The following is a 14,227-nucleotide window of genomic DNA, read 5'->3' on the forward strand; positions in this document are numbered from 1 at the left end:
AATTTTCAAAATGATTAAAAAACATTTCAAAATAATTTTAAAAAATGCTTGTACAACCGAGGAATCCTCATCTGTTTTCACATTTTCAAAAAAAATAAAAAATTTTAAAATATATATATTTTTTTTAATCCTAGCATGACTGAGGACTCCTCAACTGTTTTAAATTTTTTTAAATTCTCAGAAAATTTTTCAGAAAAAATAAAATTCAAACATTTTTTTCAAATTGTTAGAGCTCACAATCAGGCTAAAGAGTGTCACCAAACATCATCTCATAAATTGTAAGCTCTTGTGAGTAGGGTCCCCCTAACCCTCCTGGTACTGAACTGTATTGTAACTATACTGTCTCCCTTTTTTATTTTGTAAAGCGATGCGTAAACTCTTGGCGCTATACAAACCACATATTATAACAACTACAATATGATTGGTGTAGTTTATGAGGTTAATATGAGGTTAATATTAAAACATATTTAAACACATTATAAGGCATGAAAAATGCAGAAATCAGAATGAAACTCTACAGTTTTGTGGCTGAAATATTCCAAAATTAAGTTGCCTAGAAATGTACAGTACCTGCAAGATCCCAAATTTACCAACTAGTTCAGCATAATTTAAGAATGTATCAAATAAAATTATTGTATATATATATATATATATATATATATATATATATATATATATATATATATATATATATATATATATATTGTATATGTCCAGTGTTGACAGACCTTGGGGCTGATTTAATAGTAAAGCCCCATACACACTATCAGATTTTTCTGGTGATTTTTTCCTTCAGATTTACCAAAACCATATAATATGAGGTCAAACCATAGGAGTTTCAATGTGTATGCAATCAGGCAGGCCCTTCTACTACATGGTTTTGGTAAATCTGAAGACAAAAATCAGCAGAAAATCTGATAGTGTATATGGGGCCTTACACTTACCTTAACTTCAGCTCACTTCCAATGTACAATCAGGTTTATGATGATTAAATATATATATTCTAAATAATTCCCATGTGACCTCACTGGATATTAAAAGTGAACTAAAATGAAAGCTGTTTTTATTATTTCTGTGATGTCTAAAAAGCTCATTATACAATGCTTTTAAGGTTGACATAAGGGAATTTCCTGCTTTATTAAATCATTTTTTTAAATGTTTCAAATAATCATCAATTGGCGCAGAAGCATACATAACTATTTGTAGTAAGGATTCCAATTCACATAGGTGTTGATTCATTATAGGAGCAGAGAATGTTCACCTAACAAAGTTTTAGAGTAAACTCAAAAGCAAACACTTATTATATTGCTGCTTACCAATTCTTAGATGTGATGGTTGCATTCGTTTTCTTTTTAATGCTTTCTTTCTTCTATTTTCAACTGGTAATCCGGTCCGTAAGTCTGATGTTTTTCAAACGAACAAGCTCTCTAGCAGATGTATCAGTTTACAGGGTTGAGACAAACCATTCCCCATTGACAGGGGTGCCCCCTCCCCCCAGACTGAGAATGCTGCTGTCCAAATGTGCTCCCTGTACTCTAATACAGGTGGTGTGTTACTGGCCAGATCACCAGATGAAAACAGAGGGGAAAAAAGCCTTAAAAAAGGAAAACTAATTCAGCCACCACATCTAATTATTAACAAGCTGCAATATATTACATTTTTGGATTTGGGCTTAATACCACTTGAATTTATGTCCTACTTGAATAACCAATCAAGTGCAGGGGAGTTGGAAAAAAAGGAGCTTTGGTCATGATTGGATAAGTTAGGGCAGCTTTACTTTATTTATTTTGCTAAAGGATACTTCTCTACTGTTTAAGGAGATCAACTCTACAGTATCAAAGCAGCATAGTGGCTTGACACATGTATATGGTTGTAGAATAGATGACAGGGTGTGCTTGGGCACACCCTAATCACTGTGTTGAGCGTGGATTCCCCCTACTACCCAGGCCAACCCCTTGTTGCCCCCCCCCCCCCAACAGTCCTCTCCCTTCGGCTGCTGTGGGTTATGTTTCAGGATGGAGAGTGGGGGAAAGGGCTAGTCAATGTTTAATTTACCAGCCAGTTGTTTTTCTAAATGAACACAGAGAACACACTCACTCACTGTGTTTATTCATAGCTGAAGCCAGGGCTGGGTCAAGGGGTGGGCAGGAGGGGCGGCTGCCCCTGGCGCAATGGTTTATTGCAGGGGTAGGGGGCACCCTGACCCTAACCCTAAGGGAAAGGGGGCGCAGTTTGGTATCTTTGCCCTGGGTGACCTTGTCCCGGCACTGGCTGAAGCATAGTAAACTGTGTTTACTATGCTTCAGTTTGTGAATGAACAGGAAGCTGCTCAGCACTGACCACTTTCCATTCATTCACTGTCCAAAGCAGCTGAGGCTGCAGAGAAAAGCATGTGAGTTTGAGCTTTGGGATACACACCCTAGTGCAATAGGCTGCGAACACCTATGATTGTAACCCATAAAAAAACAGTAAAATATTGGGGTTGATTTACTAAAGCCAAATGGGACGTTTACTTTGCAAGGGAAGTTGCCCCTTGAGGGAGAATTTTCCTCAGGGCATAGTGAATGCGGTAAAATTCTGCTTTGCAAATCTTCCCAATCATTTGCAAGGGGGAAAAAAAGCTTTTTTTGCTTGCATCATGTGATCGGATGGTGGAAGTCAGAAGAGCTTCACCTCATTAATTAGGATCTTGGGTAAAATTCCCTTAAAAAGTGCAACTTCCCTTGGAAAGTGAACATTCTATTTGCCTTTAGTAAATCAGCGCCATGGCCTTTAACAGTTTGGTGGTGAGAGTAATGTAAACAGGTCTATGAATGGGTTCTTCTGCATACACACCCTGGGGAGGGATTAGCAAGCAAATAACATGCAGAAATGCCAACAAATATGTGTTGTTCGGCTACTTAATTAAAGCGTTAGTAAAGTCACTTCCTTGATTTTTACCTATAGGTAAGCCTATAATAAAGCTTACCTATAGGTACAGTAAATATCTCCTAAACGTGCACCATTTAGGAGATATTTACTCTGGCAGCAGCTGTGCATGCGCACTGGGCTCTGAATGAACTGAGCCCGGTGCTACGGTTATAACTCCTACGTGACATCATCACGGCTCGCCCATTCATACAGCTGAAGCCCACAAACCCAGAAGGAAGACAGTGAAGATGGAAGCGCTGTCATCGTTGGGGGGGGGGGCTTTGTTTTCAGATAAGTGTCATATTGTGCTAGTATGTGATGCATACTATCACATCATACCTTAAGAGCCCTTTCACACCGAGCCACAGGGGGCCAAATAGCGCCACTAAAATGACGGTAAAGCGGCGCTATTTGGCCACTAGCAGGGTTTTTTTAACCCCCATGCACTAGCAGGTGAAAGGGGGTTAAATCTGCCCGCAAAATACCGCCAGATCGGCGTTTTTCCAGCGGTATCGCAGCACTACTCCATTGATTTCAATGGGGAGCAGCGGTGGAGGAGTGTTGAGTTCACCGCTCCTTCAACACCTCAGAGAAGCTGCTAGCAGGACTTTTTCTGATGCCCTGCCAGTGCACCGCTTCAGTGTGAAAGCCCTCAAGCTTGGCTTTCACACTGGAGTGAATAGAGACGCTTTTTCAGGCGCTATACAGGCACTATTTTTAGCGCTGTAGCGCCTGAAAAACCCTGGCAGTGTGAAAGGGGTCTAAGTGGAAGGGAAGAATATAATGTATCCTTTATTCTGTATGTATGACCTATAGAAAGGTCCACACATTGGAGCGACTTGTCATACAACTTGACAGGTCAAATTGCATGACAAGTCGCACCCTATTGTTGGCAATGGCTATGTTCAAATCAATGGAACACCGACTTTGGGGCGCTGCATCGATTTGAAAAGTAGTTACTGCACTGCGATTTTGGGTGCGACTTGCATAGACATCTGTGTATAAAGCCACACGGATGTCTTCAAAGTCGCACCTGAAGTTGCTGACATGTGGCTTTGAAATGTGGTGGAACTTATAGACTTTCACCTATGTGATATACTTTTGCTTGTTGCTGGATTTTAGCTTCCAGGAACCAGATTAGAGAGGGGGTGATTTATTAAAGTTTTTACGCATTGCAAAGTGTATTTTCACATTGCTGTTTCACTTCAGTAAATAAGAAGAACCTAGGTTCACGTCAATCATCCAATCATGTACAAGAAAAAAGTTGTTTTTTTGTTTTGTTTTTGTTTTTTTACCTCTCTTGCACATGAATATTCAAAGTGAACATAGCATCACCTTATTTACTAAACTTATGTGAACAAACACTTGGAAAGTGATCATTCTTCTTGCTATGTGAACCGTATCTACTTTTTAAATAAACCTCAAGGTGCTATTTTTTCCCAAAACACTAGAAAAAATATACATTGAAAACTGTTAGTGCTCATGCACACGGACGTTTTAAAAAACTGGCTGCAAAGCTAGCTCCGACGCCTGGAAAAATCGGCGTTAAAAACGTGATTTTTACTGCGTTTTTCATTGGCGATTTTTGCGCGTTTTTTAGCGTTAGCGTTAAGTAGCGTTTTTAAAGAAACACATCTCTTGGCTATAGCACTCAGAAAACAAAGAAAATATGTTGCGCGTTTTTGCGCGTTTGTGCGTGTTTTTGCGCGTTTTCCCGCGATTCGTGTTTTTACAGCTCTAGCTCCGCGCCAAGGAACGCACTGGTCCTGGGTTTTTTTTACAGCTTAAAAACGCCTATGCCATTTGCAGCTCAAAAACGCCTAGGTGGGCATGAAGCCATAGACTAACATGGACAGGCCAATTTTAAGCTGCAAAAAACACTCAAAAAAGCGTCTGTAAAAACGTCCGTGTGCATGAGGCCTTAGACTCAACTAAATACCACGTTTAGGCGGTGTTACTAAACCCAGGACCTAAACCTAAACCTAAACCCCCTGCATTCACTATATCTGGCCTCCCACAGTACAACGATCATTGAAATGCAATTATTTCAGTAGATATAAACCGCTAAATACCTTTCCTCGTCAGTAGTTAGAGCAGACTTGTAACTTCTATAGGTGTCTGGTTAAAGCTTGTAGGAGGAGTTTTCATTTTCCCCTGATACCCTATGAGGATGCAGGACCCCTGACCCTCTGTCTGGACAGTGCTTATTGGCCCTGTACTGATCACATGCACTCTCCCAAGTGAAAAAAAAAAAAACTCTCTAGCAATACAGACGAAACTGAGCATGTACAGCTTGCCTCCAAGGCTCTATACTATCAGGAGATGGATTGGGGACAGTGGAAGAAGGGGAGATCATTGACCCCTGCGTGAAACACTGTAGCTGTACAGCAGCTGCTTAAGGGCTATGGGGAGCGCGATGCACGTGTCCGGCAGCTGCGATGTCTGCAGGCGACCAGCAATTGCTCCTCAGAGAGCCAGAATGGGGATCTGTCAATGTAAACAGACAAATCTCCATTCTGTCAGGAAAGTAGAGAGATCTGCTGTTTCAAGTGATCAGGAACAGCGATCTCTCTCTACTCCCTGTCAGTCCCATCCCCCCACAATTAGAAACACCTCCCTAGGACACACTTAAAGAAGAGTTTCCCTTAAAAAAAATAAAAATTAAAGTCAGAAGCTACAAATACTGCAGCTGCTGACTTTTAATAATCAGACACTCACCTGTCCCAGGGTCCAGTGATGCGGGGGAACGAAGCCTCGCTCCTCCTCCCCTCCTCTCGGTGGCACCGGCATTGCAACTGTGGGCACCTGGCTGTGGCTTCACAGCCGGGCACACACTGCGCATGCGCGAGCGGCACAGTGCGCCGTGATTAGCAGTGCAGTCATCTGGGAACTGTCACATGTCCCGTGTCCCAGATGACTGACAGGGGGGAGGGGGCAGAGCTGAGCCCTTCCTGCGCCACGGGGAAGTGACATCAGGAGCCCAGGCACTGAAGGAGGCAGACTACAAGGGACCCTCTAGCAACAGGCATTTAGAGGTGAGTTAAAAAAAAATCCAAATGTTTTTTAGAAATTTTAATAATTTTTTTTTGTGTGTGGAACACCACTTTAACCCCTTGATCGCCCCCTAGTGTTAACTCCCTTCCCTGCCAGTGACATTTATAGAGTAATCATTTGCTATTTTTAGCTCTGCTCGCTGTATAAATGTAAATGGTCCCAAAAAAGTGTCTGATCTGTCTGCCGCAATATCGCAGTCTCGCTAAAAATCGCTGATCACCGCCATTACTAGTAAAAAAAAAATTATAATAAAAATGCCATAAAACTATCCCCTAACCAAAAATATGTATATATTTTGGCCTAAACTGAGGAAGATTTTTATATATATATATATATTATAGCAAAAAGTGACACAAAAAAAATATTATATAATATTATATATATATATTTTTTTTTTTTTTTTTTTGCACTTTTTTGATTATAGGGCAAAAAATAAAAACCGCAGAAGTGATCAAATAACACCAAAAGAAAGCTCTATTTGTGGGGAAACAAAAGGACATCAATTTTGTTTGGGTCCAACATCGAACGAGCACGCAATTGTCAGTTAAAGCAATGCAGTGCCATGTTGCAAAAAATGGCCTGGTCAGGAAGGGGGTAAATCCTTCCGGCGCTGAAGTGGTTAAACAGCATTTTTACACAATGTGGAGGATAACCCTTTAGGTTCCACAGTGAGTATAACAAGCATGCTTTTTTTTACTGCATATACAGACTTTATGATTTTACTGTTGTGGGTTTAGTAACAAAGCTGGAAAAAATGGCTGGGTAAAAAACGCTAGTAATATTGTTTTTTTAGTAGTAGTAGTGTTTTCTTTCAGAGCAATAGTGTTTTATTAGCAGTTCCATTAAAATTTATTTTTGAAACTACAAAAACATTTTTTTCTGCTCCTAGACAAAACGCTAATAGCCTAAAGTAGTGTACATGGACACATAGGATAACGCTATTTAGCTTCTAGGAGCAGGAAAAAAAATAACAGCTTCTAGGAGCTTAAAAAAAAAAACGCTAGTGTGCATCTGCTTTCTGATTGGAGTTTTCTAGCAGAAAAAACGCCAAACACTCTCCTAAACGTATGTACAAAAAGATTTTCTGCCAAGGCAACTGGCGTTTTTTTTTTATGTTTTTTTTTTTTGTAAGCCCAGTGTGCATGAAGCCAAATGTGCCTGGACACATATGCTAACCACAGTGTTGCTTTTACAAGCTGAAAGAAAATACAAGAAAAAAAAACGTCACATGCAAACACACTTGCTTAAAAAAAACACTACTTCTACAGGAGATTTGTGTTCTGCCTATAGAATCCGCTCAGTGTTATCCTATGTGTCCATGCACAGAGGCGTATTTTAAGCTCAGCATATAGAGACAGGAACAAAAAAAAATAATAATCTGGTTGCTTTTCTGGCAGAAAAAACACTAAGCAATTGCATGTGTACAAAAATTAGGATTTTTTTTTTGCCAAAGGAACTGGCATTTTTTTTTTTTTTAACCCCAGTTTTACATGAAGCCTAAATTCTTGCAGAGTACAGATGTGCATACATACCTCTTATCAGGGGGTGTGCAGGGCATTGCTTGTCATTCTCTGTCTTATCTAACAAGGAGGACTAACAGACACCTCGTCAGGGTAATGCAAAGGATGCCTGAGTCAATTACACTTAAATGATTACTAAGTGGAACTGGTTACATATTACAGGAGCAGAATAATAGAGCCCACTGTAGGGGGCGTGTCCTGACTCTGACACCTCCTATTACTATTCAGATAAAGACTCCAGAGAATCAGCTTTTACTGGGTTTTTTTTTGTTTTGTTTTTTGTTTTTAAGACTATACTGCTTTTCTTAATTGAGGTTTTTTTTATGTTATTTATATTTTTTTTTGTCACACTTCGCCACCACCTGGTTATAATTGCACATGACTTTAACAAACTCAGATAAGATCATCTTTTTTTAATACATGAGTTTTAAGTGAATGATAAATAAAGTAAAAATACAAATAATTGCATATTTCATCTGAAGAAAGGGAAATATCCCTCCATTAATAAATCCCCCCTCAATGTCACATTTTGAAGAGTTAAACTTACCAATTTAATAATCTTGTCCAGTATATCTTGATGAGCAACAGGAAAAGACAGCAAAGAGGGTCTGTGGGATCAAAGCAACAAAACTTGTTACCAGATGATAGAACAGAACTCCCTCTTTGTACAAATGCCAAACACCAAGTATTGATTAACCTGTTATATGTTCTATGGTTTAGGGTTCTCAATATATAACAAGCTTTAATTCCTTGAAGTAATATCCATTTTGGATTCGTTTTACTTTCTTAGTAAATGTTGTACCTTCATATAATCTAGTCTTTGTAAGGAACACTGGTAGCCAAGGCTGCTAAACAAATTACCCCTTAGTAAATCACTCCCACAGGAAGTGTGTGCTAAATGAGTCACACACTTCCTATGGGAGTGATTTACTAATGTGTAAACTTGTCTCTGTTCACTTCGATCTGGTTGAAGGGAATTTAATAAAATATACATTACTCTGAATAGTGGACACTGTGATTCTTTTGTAACTCAGAACACAATAATAAATTGAGATTCTTTAAAATAAAAATAAAAAATCTAACTCCTTAATCAAGCGTTTGCTCATATGTCCCTTGTATCTGTCCTTCATTGATGTCCTTGATAGATTTCTCTGTTGCTTGTCTTTATCCTTTTATATGGATATTTTATGCTGATTTACTAAATAAATGGTTGAATTTGTTTAGTGCAACTTCACCTATAGTGAATCAAGTGAAGTGTGCTTAGTTTAAACATGTGCAAGCGAAATCCATTTATTTAATTTCTCCTGCAGATGAGAATGTGCAAAATGAACACAGCTTCTCCTTATTTGCTAAGCTAAGTAAGCAGCCTCCTTTAGCAAGTCAACAACATTGTGTAGGATTTATAAATATCTGTGGGGCTATATCATTTAAAATGTGCCAAAAAACTACCTTCTTTACAAAGTCCAGTGTCCATTTTTTATTGTATTTATTTATTATTATAATTATTATTATTATATTGTTATTAGTAGTAGTATTGCTATTTTAGTAGTAGTAGTATCGCTATTGTAGTAGTAATAGTATTGCTATTTTAGTAGCAGTAGTAGTAGTATTGCTATTTTATAAGGAATATAAAGAATTGTCTTGTGGTTTATTTACTAAAGACAAATAGGCTGTTCACTTTGCAAGGGAATTTTCCCTTAGCTTGGTAACGCTCTTTGCAAAAATGCCCAATCACATGCAAGGAAAATACAAAAGAGATTTTTTTTTCCTTGCACATGATTGGATGATGGAAGTCAACACAGCTTCACCTCATTCATTAAGCTAAGCAAACAATCCAATTGCAAAGTGAACAGCCTATTTGCATTTAGTAAATCAATCCCATAACTTTTTAGGATAGTTTTTGTTATAGAGCATTTTTGTTAAAGGGGAATAGGTATGCCCATCCCAATTTTTTTTTGATAAATAGCCCACCATTATATAAATGATCGTCCACATTCAGATTTTTATGCACCTAGGCCCCTGACATGTATAAATATGAAATGGGGCTCCCATTTCTGCTTGTCAGTGCCACAATAAATACAGGATTTATACAGAGGTGTAACGTTATGTACATAATCTTGTATATTCTTTGTTGCAGCCACGTGTTTCCCTTTGAGTAGTCTTGCGTCCCAGTGATATATATCAAATCTCATCTATAATCCTCCTTCAGCCTGTGAGTTACTGGTCTTTAAATATTATTAGCACATATTTTTTAACTGTGTATAAAACCCTCACAAATCATTATGACCTCGAAAAGCATGGAACGGTGGCTATATATCCTTTATTACACGTGGCCCTGGCACCAGGCCACAAAACACACATCACAGCCAGTTAATTATTCATTTCCTCGCTGGATTCAAGATAAAAGTTATTACTTAGGAAAAAATGAGTACTGAGTGGGGATTGTAGAATTGTAACGGATCTGTTCCAGTGCTTCCCAATTAATAGAGTAGTAGCGAATACTAGAGCATGCACCCATTACTCATATCAGAAAGGTTTCTGGTGAAAGAGTTAACAATACAAGCTCTTATGTGTGCCTATATGGCTAATACTGTTCCTTTGTTAACCCATTTGAGAACTACTAAAAAATAGTAGTGTTGGGAGATTGTAGAATTGGGTCGGGTATAGTAGTAGCACATACTAGAACATGCACCCATTTTCATACCAGAAAGGTTTCTGATAAAAGAGGTAATAATACAAATTCTTATATGTGCCTATATGGCTATTATTTGGCATTTGTAAACTGAATTGCGAGCTTAGAAAAAATAAGTATTCATGGGAGATTGTAGAATGGGACCTGATAGAAGTAGTAGCTCATACTACAACATGCACTCAATATTCATATGAGAATTTTTTCTGGTAGAAAGGTTAAAGGGTTAACAATACACTTAATATGTGCCTATATGGCTAATATTGTTCCTTTGTAAACCCACTTGAGAACGTATAAGTACCAATGCGAGATTGTAGAAGTGCAGCAAAAAGAGTAGTAGCGCAAATTAGAGCATGCATCTATTTTTCATATCAGAAATGTTCATGGTGAAAGAGTTAACATAGCATGTTCTTATATGTTCCTATGTGGCTAATAGTGCCTTTGTAAACCAACTTGAGAACTTATGAAAATTGGTGATTGTAGATTTACAAAGGACCAGTTTCAATGTTTACCAAGGACCAGTTTCAATGTTTACCAATTTGCTAGTAGCACATAGTAGAACATGCACCCTATTATTCATATTAAAAATGTGGCTAATATTGTGCCTTTCTACACTCACTTGAGACATTTGGTAAATTAGCAATTAGAGGAGATAGTAGAATTGAATTGCACAGAGTTGTTGCACACACTAGACTAGAACATGCACCAATTTTTCATATAAGATATGTTTCTGGTGAAGAGATAACAATATCAGCTCCTATATGGGCCTATATGGCTAAAATGTCTCTTTTGTACATCCACTTAAGAACTTAGGAACATGTAATACTAACGGTGGATTGTAAAATGACATAGGACCTGTTTTAATGCTTACCAATTTGCTAGTTGCACATAGTAGAACACCCATTATTCATATCAGAAATGTCTCTAGTGAAAGAGTTAACAGTGCAAGCTCTTATGTGCCCATATATAACATTGCTGCTTTGTAAACTCACTTGAGAACTTAGGAATTACATAGGACCTGCACCAATGCTTATCAATTTGCTAGTAGCACACAGAGCCATAGTAGAGCAAGAGTTAACAATACAAGCTCCTATATGTGCCTATATGGCTAACATTGCTACTTTGTAAACCCACTTGAGAACGTAGGAAATATTAGTACTAATGGGGGATTGTAGATGTGCATAGGACCTGTCCCAATGCTTGCCATTTTGCTATTAGTACATATTAGGGCATGCACCCATTATTCATATCTGAAATGTTTCTAGTGAAAGAGCTAGCAATACAAGCTCCTATATGTACCTATGGCTAACACTGCTCTTTTGTAAACCCACTTGAGAACTTAGAAAACAATTAGTACTAATGGGGGGTTGTAGAATAGGACCTGTTCCAATGCTGAGTTAACAATACAAGCAGTTCTTATACATGGCTAATAGTGTGCCTATATAAACTCACCTGAGAACGTAGATTAAGATATTATTCTTGAGATAGCTACAAGAGAATGAAAGACCTTTGCAAGGCTTCTGTCAGAGGTCACCTCTCCTGCAGAGGACTCATTGCTGGCTGACCTGCGATTGCTGGCAGAGAAACACATAGATCAGATGTAGGACAAGGACCCAGAGATGGCCAGAGGAGCAGGATCGCCTTGTTCATGTATCTCCTTGGCAGGTCTTCCAGAGGATCACAGTGCCAGAAGTTTTATGGATGTTCCCTGCTGTTGGCTGAAGGTCTGCCGGGTTGCTTTCATCTTGAGGGCCAGAAAGTCTGGAGGTGAGTGAAAACTCAGTCCAGGAATGTATGGAGTACAGAGGAGCTGATAAAATTCCTGTTCCTAGCAGGACCAGCGCTTCAAAGCGGTGCATCTGGTGGGAGCTACAGGGCTCTGCTACCCCCCCTTTAAAATAATAACCTGACTCTGCACTTTGCTGGTGGTGGGTCTAAGAGGAGGAGGGCTGGCTCACACCCACGCTCCATATCAACCAAGACAAAAAAACACTACTTGGCTTTATCTAACTACTTCCATGAGGAACCATCCCCACGTGCTGGCCTGTTGAACGGTGACCTCATAGAATATTTGGGCCCCCCTGCACAAAACGAAAACAGGGGCCATCTCCGACTTCTGGAGTCCTAAAGTTGGGCAGAGTCCATTCAAGGATCTACAATGTTCTCCACCCTCCCAGCTGCATGGAGCTTACTGGTTGAGGATTGTAATTGCACATTGGTCACACAACAGATGTTTTTTAAGTTGTTTAAAAATGAACTTGTATATTTTTTTTAATTACATGACCTAAAAAAAAATCAATGTGTCTGCAGTACCCGGTAGCAATTTAAACATGAAAAAGAAGCCTCAGTGGTTAATATTTAACTGGGTATCAATGTCCTTATTGTAGGATTACTTATTTGTAGGATCTCCAAAGCCGAGGTCATACCCTGACTACATGTTAGGTCTCCCACAAGAGAAAGTATTGACTCAAAAGTCGTTTATTCCCTTTATTTGGAGACCATTATTTAAGCTTCAGTAGGTTTAAGATGAAGCCGATATAAATTGTCATTTCCTATTAAAAAAAAACGGACCACTTAAGCGATTTTCCAATTATTTCTACAGCGGACATTAAAATAAGAGTAGGAAATGGTTTCTAGCAGAACTTCTAGGATTTGCCATCTAAACACTGACAGCATTGTCTGCTATTTCCTACCAATTAATGAAAGAAACACTGAGATGGCAAGCAACAACAAAGGTAGTTGAAATTTCCAAAAAAAAAAAAAAACTCCATTAATATCAATTTACTTCAATGAAAACTTTGTTTCTTCATCAAGTTGAGGATTTATGATAAAATCAATTACATTAAGGTCACTGAGGACCTTGTGGTTTGTCTCAGATTTCATTCCTGAGCAGATGAACCGCTTGGTAAATATATTCAGCTTTGCTGGAGGCTAGGAGAATCATTCCGAGACTGGGGGAAATTTAATGGAAGACAATTTTCTGAGAAAATACTAGGATTCGGTTTCATAGTTCTGCTCTGAAGGGATATTTTGTTAAAATAATTCTATAGCTCGATATGTGTGCATGTGTGTGTATATATATATATATATATATATATATATATATATATATATATATATATATATATCATATTAATCATATTAATTGTATTTTTTGTATTTAAAAAAATAAATGTTATTTATATATATATATATATATATATATATATATATATATATATATACAAAATAAAGGATGAGGATTTTTTTATTTTGCATCTAAAATAATATATATAAAATGAAACTATTATCATTATTATTATAGAATGTATATATATATATATATATATATATATATATATATATATATATATATATATATATATATATATATATATATAAAATAAAATGACCATCATTATTATTATTTTAGATACAAATTTCTGTCTGTTCACACATCTTATCTCATGTCGGGGCCCACACCGCCTGGCCCTTATACATCTAAGATAAATCAGGAACAGCCCTTAGCCCTTTTCCACACTTTAGCACTCGGCTGTTCAATATCCGTTTGTTGTACCTTTGCCAAAAGCTGAGGAGGTGACAAATTTAACGGAAATGATGTTTGTAACTGGAAACACAGGATCTCTAAATGCAGTAACCACATGGCTACTTGAGAAATGACTTTTGCATTTTCTGGAATCACAAGGGCACCACAGACAAAAGAAGACTCCTCTGCCTCTCTCCGGGCTATTTCATTTACTAACCTTAAACTTTCTTTTACCTCCTCTGTCTACCCACCCTGCCATCTCAGTTCCCCTGCTTCATTGACTTTCTTCTTTCATTTCCATAGAACTAATGCTATTTTCTCATTATAGGGCTCTCCTGCGACCACTCTGTTCATCTCATTTTCTTAGCCCTTGGCCATCAACCTAGATGAATATACATCTCCTCTTTTCTGCTTTCTCTGATCACTGTCCAGTTTACACTATCCACTCTCATTTTATTTAAGGAATAATCGATTTTTAAAGTATATTATCTATATGTATGCTGTAGCTATGATTATTACAGTATTATG

At 37.9% G+C, this 14,227-nt stretch overlaps 1 protein-coding gene across 6 annotated transcripts in view; it reads right to left on the reverse strand.

Moving 5' to 3' along the window:
• HOXB3 (homeobox B3) overlaps window positions 1-14,227 on the reverse strand; it is an 81,340-nt gene that overhangs the window by 26,010 nt on the left and 41,103 nt on the right. For 5 of the 6 annotated variants that reach the window (XM_077459765.1, XM_077459766.1, XM_077459767.1 and 2 more), the window contains one exon: window positions 8,032-8,092. The gene's annotated coding sequence lies outside the window, so the exon portion shown is untranslated. Of the gene's footprint in view, window positions 1-8,031; window positions 8,093-11,625; window positions 12,355-14,227 lie in introns of those variants that run through there. The other variant, XM_077459771.1, reaches the window with a different exon arrangement.

The sequence above is a fragment of the Lithobates pipiens genome, unplaced genomic scaffold (genome assembly GCF_037356315.1).
Source record: "Lithobates pipiens isolate NorthernLeopardFrog02 unplaced genomic scaffold, aLitPip1_a1.2 Scaffold_28, whole genome shotgun sequence".
NCBI lineage: Eukaryota > Metazoa > Chordata > Amphibia > Anura > Ranidae > Lithobates > Lithobates pipiens.